The sequence below is a fragment of the Trachurus japonicus genome, chromosome 18 (assembly GCF_045865225.1).
Source record: "Trachurus japonicus isolate A0001 chromosome 18, Traja_1.0".
Lineage (NCBI taxonomy): Eukaryota > Metazoa > Chordata > Actinopteri > Carangiformes > Carangidae > Trachurus > Trachurus japonicus.
Genome location: NC_140924.1, coordinates 28,301,052 through 28,306,537, shown reverse-complemented (window position 1 = coordinate 28,306,537; position 5,486 = coordinate 28,301,052).

The following is a 5,486-nucleotide window of genomic DNA, read 5'->3' as shown; positions in this document are numbered from 1 at the left end:
ATTCACTAAATCTGTTTCTTCCCTCCACGCCTTTGACCTGTCCCAGTCACACCACTACTAACAGAAGAGAATTAAATATTTTTTCTGGACTCCACTTCACCCAAAATGACTTCGATCCGTGATCTCTCTTTTTTTCTCTCTCCCTCTTTCCTCGTTTGCGTCATGGCCGCAGGTGAACAGGATGCACCTACCTCCTAATATGGTGGTCAGGATCTCCTTATATGGCTATTCATGTATGGAGATCTATGCTAATTGCTGATCACCGGGGGCGTGTTGTTAGTTTACCATGGGTTGGCATTCATGAAGTTACACACGTGTTTACGATCAAATCTGAGTTTCCCGCACCGTTCATGAATCCGGAGTAGAGTTTTAGTAGAGTGAGCTTTTATGTGCAAATCTACACACAGATTTACTCACGTTTCATGAATGAGACCCACTGTGTTTATCTTAGATAGATACAGCTAATTTGTCTCCTCCTCAAATTTCCCATATGCAGTGTTGGGCAAGTTACTTTCAAAAAGTAATTAGTTATAGTTACTCGTTACTTTCCCCCAAAAGTAACTGAGTTAGCCTACTGCAACTCTTAAATTCAACTGTATGTAATGAAATTCAAATGAATGAAACTGACAGAATAACTTATTATTATTAACATTGTACACTTACCTACACTACAATGCATTGTTGTGTGGGACAATGCAACAGGCACTTGTCATAGGGCAGGATTAATGAGAACGGCCAGTGACGCGACGGCCGCTGCGCGTAACTACAGCAACCAGCGAAGCCACCGGCACGGGCGCGCACACAGACTCTTCACTGTTTACTCTTTACAGTCTTTCCTATCTGCTCTCAAGGAGGGAGGGGGGGGGGGGGTATTTTACTGTAGGTTCTCTCTTTCTCTCTCTCTCTCTCAGACACACACACACACACACACACACACACACACCTGCCTCTTCACTGTGCTGAAGCAGGGGGCTGCTTGTGTGTTCCTCTGAGCTCCTATCTGTATGGGCTCCTACATGCATGCCGGTACTGAGAAGTTTTTCTCGATTGCTAAGACACATTTTTCGAAAGCTTCTCTCATTTTCTCTAACCTGTGAACACAAACCCCAATTTTCAAGCTACATTCACAAAACCTCAGACTCTTCTTGCAAAACCAAACTTTCACCTCAAACAGTTCAATCTGTGCCCAAAACTGAACTATGTTGTCAAATCGTGCCCCGAGTCAATCAAAAATAAAAACACTACTGAGCAGCCACTAAACACTACCTAGAAAAATAGAAAACACAATGCTCAGCACATGAAGCCGTAGAAATAAATGTTTATCGTTCACTGTAGGCTAAATGCATGTTGCAAAACAAAAAACCTGTGCATTTACACTGTAGCACTTCTCTCCTTCCCTTTCTTTCACCCTCCTCCTTCCCTCTCCACATCCATTTCATCCCCTTTTCCTTCCTTCTTCTTTTTTCTTCCCAGTTCATCCCTCCCTCCCTCCCTCATCCTTTCTTCCTTCACCCTGTCGTCTCTCATCTTCTCCTCTTGCAAAACAAAAAACCTGTGCATTTAGCACTTGTACATAGTAAAAAAAAAGAAGTACAAAAACCAGAAATCTTGTGCATTTACACGTAGCACTTGTACAGTACAAAGACAAACAGAAATCCTGTGCATTTAGCACTTTAAAAAAAATAAAATACAAAAATATAGAAATGAGAAGTGCATAACTCAGCCACAGCATCATTTCTCTGTATTGGATCAGGCCACAGGACTTCATCCTGAACTGGCTTATATATGTTCCCTCACATCATTGGACACAAGTGTTATCAGTTTTGAGTTGTTGTGTTCAACTGGTGACACCCGTGCTTTACTTGTGTTTGACTTTTGCCACCTGTGCTCAGCATTATGCAACACACGTGCATCACAATGAAAATGTGTTGGCAAGATGTGTCTAAACTAGGGATGTGGAGATTCACCGATTCATATCGGTGGTCCGATATAAACGTATGCGATGCGACTGCACCGGTAGATTCAGGCTACATCGGACATAATTTATGGTTGAATTTGCGATGCATCTCTTCTAGCCTTCTACATCGGTAAATTCCATGGTTAAATCGATCTTTTCATTTTCCGAGGGAACCTGAACGCACCATCGTGAAAGCCGTGCGCACTGCGCAGCCTCCTGCCCTGACAGGTAGCAGCAGCAGCAGCCAGCAGCAGCTGTAGTCAGAGCCGCCAAGACAAGTAAACAGTCCGAGTGAAGCGGGTCAATACTCGGCCGTCAGCGGCTGTAACTAGGAGGAGGGCCGTGGTAGTGGCTCTGGTTGTAGTGAGCTGGGAAGCGGTGGTAGCCGCGGATGCTAACCGCTAGTTAGCGGTAGCGGTTAGCATCCGGACAGCTAGCAGGGCTAGTACAGTTAACGTTAGCTCTCCTACTCTGCTGCACGGACCTCCACCACTGAGCTCTGTCACTGGCTGGAGAGAAAACACAGACTCTTCACCCAGTCCTGTGCACAACAAAACATCTGTGACTTGTCTCTTTTAAGTTGTTTTGTGAAGCACTTTGTAAACTTGTGTTTTTAAAGGTGCTATAAAGTTATTATTATTATTATAATATAGCAAAAGACCAAACTGCAGAGGTGCCACCACACAAGACTAGCCCATATGATTAAGCTGGATTTCATTTCTACCATTTATTTCCTCTAGATTGTATGTTCAAATATGATTTATTGGTTTGCCCTGTAAAAATTAACCAAATATAGGCTACATCCCTCAAATTGATACAGAGAGTAAAGCAGAATGGTATTGAGGTAATAAACTTGATGCGGGAAGAAACTCATATCACAACTGTATCAAACATCATATCGAACCGAATCTCTTTGTAATTAAGTCATATCGTTATCAAATCGCATTTGAATCGCATCGTATCGTGAACAGGAGTGAATCGTATCGCATCGTATGTACGGCAGCTGCAGTGTATCGTTAATGTATCGCATCGGTGGCAGCGTATCGAGATGCGTTATCGAATCGGCCTCAGTGGTGGAGATATACAACCCTAGTCTAAACAGGTGAAAAGTGCTGATGGTTTTGCCAAAAGAGTGACTGATTCAATCAGTGGGTTCAGGCAACTGAGAATTTGGTTCAGACAACAGGGTTTAGTGTTTTAGCAATTGAGAAAAACTGTAACGTGCCGGGTCCGGGTGTCGGACCGCATCTGTCAGGGTCCGCGGTCCCATGAAAACCAATAAACACCGGACATAGGCTATTCGTTGATTTCATTAAAAAATAAAATAAAAAACGGACGCGTCGCGGACACGCCGGCCAGGACGTGAAAAGTGGACGTGTCAGGGCAAAAGAGGACGTTTGTCCACCTGCCTGATAACGTTGTTAAAGTTATAACGTCGGCTTTTAGAGGGTGTGTAAGTTAGTGACCTGCCTGCTGCTGTGTGCGTGTGTGAAGGGAGAGAGAGAGAGAGAGAGAGAGAGAGAGAGAGTGGCTTTTAACAGGGCTTTCAGTTGTGCTGGGTCGTTTGCCGGCAGTAGGCCAACAGTTATTTGGATCCACCGTGGTTCAGAGCGATTGATACAACAGGGAGTGTCGCCACTCTGTTAGCGGTTGCCCTCTTCATGTATCCATTCCATTGATCCATTCGAAGGCAGTCCACTATATCATGGAAACGACAGGCTATTTACTCTGTAATTACCCAATACTTAGCAGTAATACCCTGCAATTCTACTACTACAACTTGTCTATTTTACTAGACTGTCATTTATTTGCTATATTTCTTGACATTACCATGCAATTAATTGTTATTTCTGGGCTATATTTCTAAACATTACTACACAATTGACCATTATTACTGGGCTATTTCTACAGAATTAAAAGTTATTTCCTGGCTATATTTCTCAACATTACTATGAAATTGACCGTTATTTCTAGGCTATTTCTTGACATTACTACGCAATTAATTATTATTTCTTGGTAATTTTTTGACATTATGACGTAATTAACGGCCTGGAAATTAAAGGGTTACCAAAAAAAGTAGCACAGTGATGTGTTTATTTATAATGCTGTTATTCCCATCACTGCCCGCATGGAGGACAGAGATTCAATCGCAGTGAGAACATTAAAGATACCAAGTGTGAACAAAAGAGCAAGATAAAAAATTAATTATTAAATAAATCCTATCAGCACAAGCGTAAGATAGGCTGTCTCCAAAGTATATTATGTTTCCAGACAGCTATTTGGTACTGAGCTCTGAGCCAGCCAGCTGCTGATGCCCACAGCGTCTCAGTCCCTGGAGTTGTCAGATAGACATGAGAACATCAATAGAAGGAAACAAGACCAGGAACCAGAGTGTTTACCAGACAGGAGAGCAAGCCAAGACGAGAGGCAAACGTTCAAACATGCTGAAGGTGCGTGATGATTTTAGTTTTACTTGCTGGCAAGTAGTAAAGAGACTGATGTGTTTTTAAATATGGTAGAGGTGGAAGCTCTTCAAATGAGCTGGTCCAAAAGCTAATCAGTCCCCTAGACTCCCATTGTAGAAATAAACACGTTGATAGCCTGGTACAAATATGGTTTGGGTCTCTACAGCAATTTTACTCCTTAATGACAACTTATTGGGGTTGAATTTTGTATATACTATGGGCCTATACTCACACTTTAAATTGTATTAAGGCTTAAAGTTCAGCATAACTGAGGACTTGTCTGTCTGAGACTTGTCTGTCAAATTCAGGTGGGCTTTAAGTGTCAATTGGGTGTAAAAAAAAAAAAAAAAAATCAGCACGAACAGTTGGCGCAGTTGAGATGAGCTTCACAAACACTTTTTTCAGTAAATGCTCTATCTCAGCAGAAGGTCAACAGCCTGCTTCAAACCTTCTCTGAAAACTCTGTGGAGCTTAACATGTAAAAACCAAGGCGCTGTGCCGTGTCTGTTCCACCCACTCAGCATCCCAGGTTGGCTGGTGGAGCAGGTTCAGTATTTTAAATACCTGCACTCTATTTGAATTTTTTTACTCCTGGTAGAAGTCTGGTTTTGTTATGGTTCAGTTAGGGCTTAATATAGTTTAGGGCCAGATGTGGCCCATCATTCACTTCCAAAAGTGGGCCAGATGAAAGGTTTGGTGTATATTAGTTTAGGTTCTGGGTAAAATCTGGATTTTGGTCTGTCAGCCACATGGGGGCCACATAAGAGCCAGTAGGCTTTACCTGAACACAGCCATATAGGCAGGCCCTATGAGGCCCAGCTATAAGCCATATGTAGTTGGTACAGTTCTGGTAGAGGTCTGGTTATGTTATGGTTAAGCATCAACTTTGTTCAAAAAATCAGTAGTGTCTTTTAGAAAAGAAGGAAGTCGAGAAACCTCTGTTTTAATGTGTAAGTCAAGATACTGGGAAATAGGTTCGGTAAGAGACTCAGTACGTTTACATGACACTTGAAAAAACCGAATTATTGCCTTAATCCGACTATAACTGATAGAGATGCGCGGAT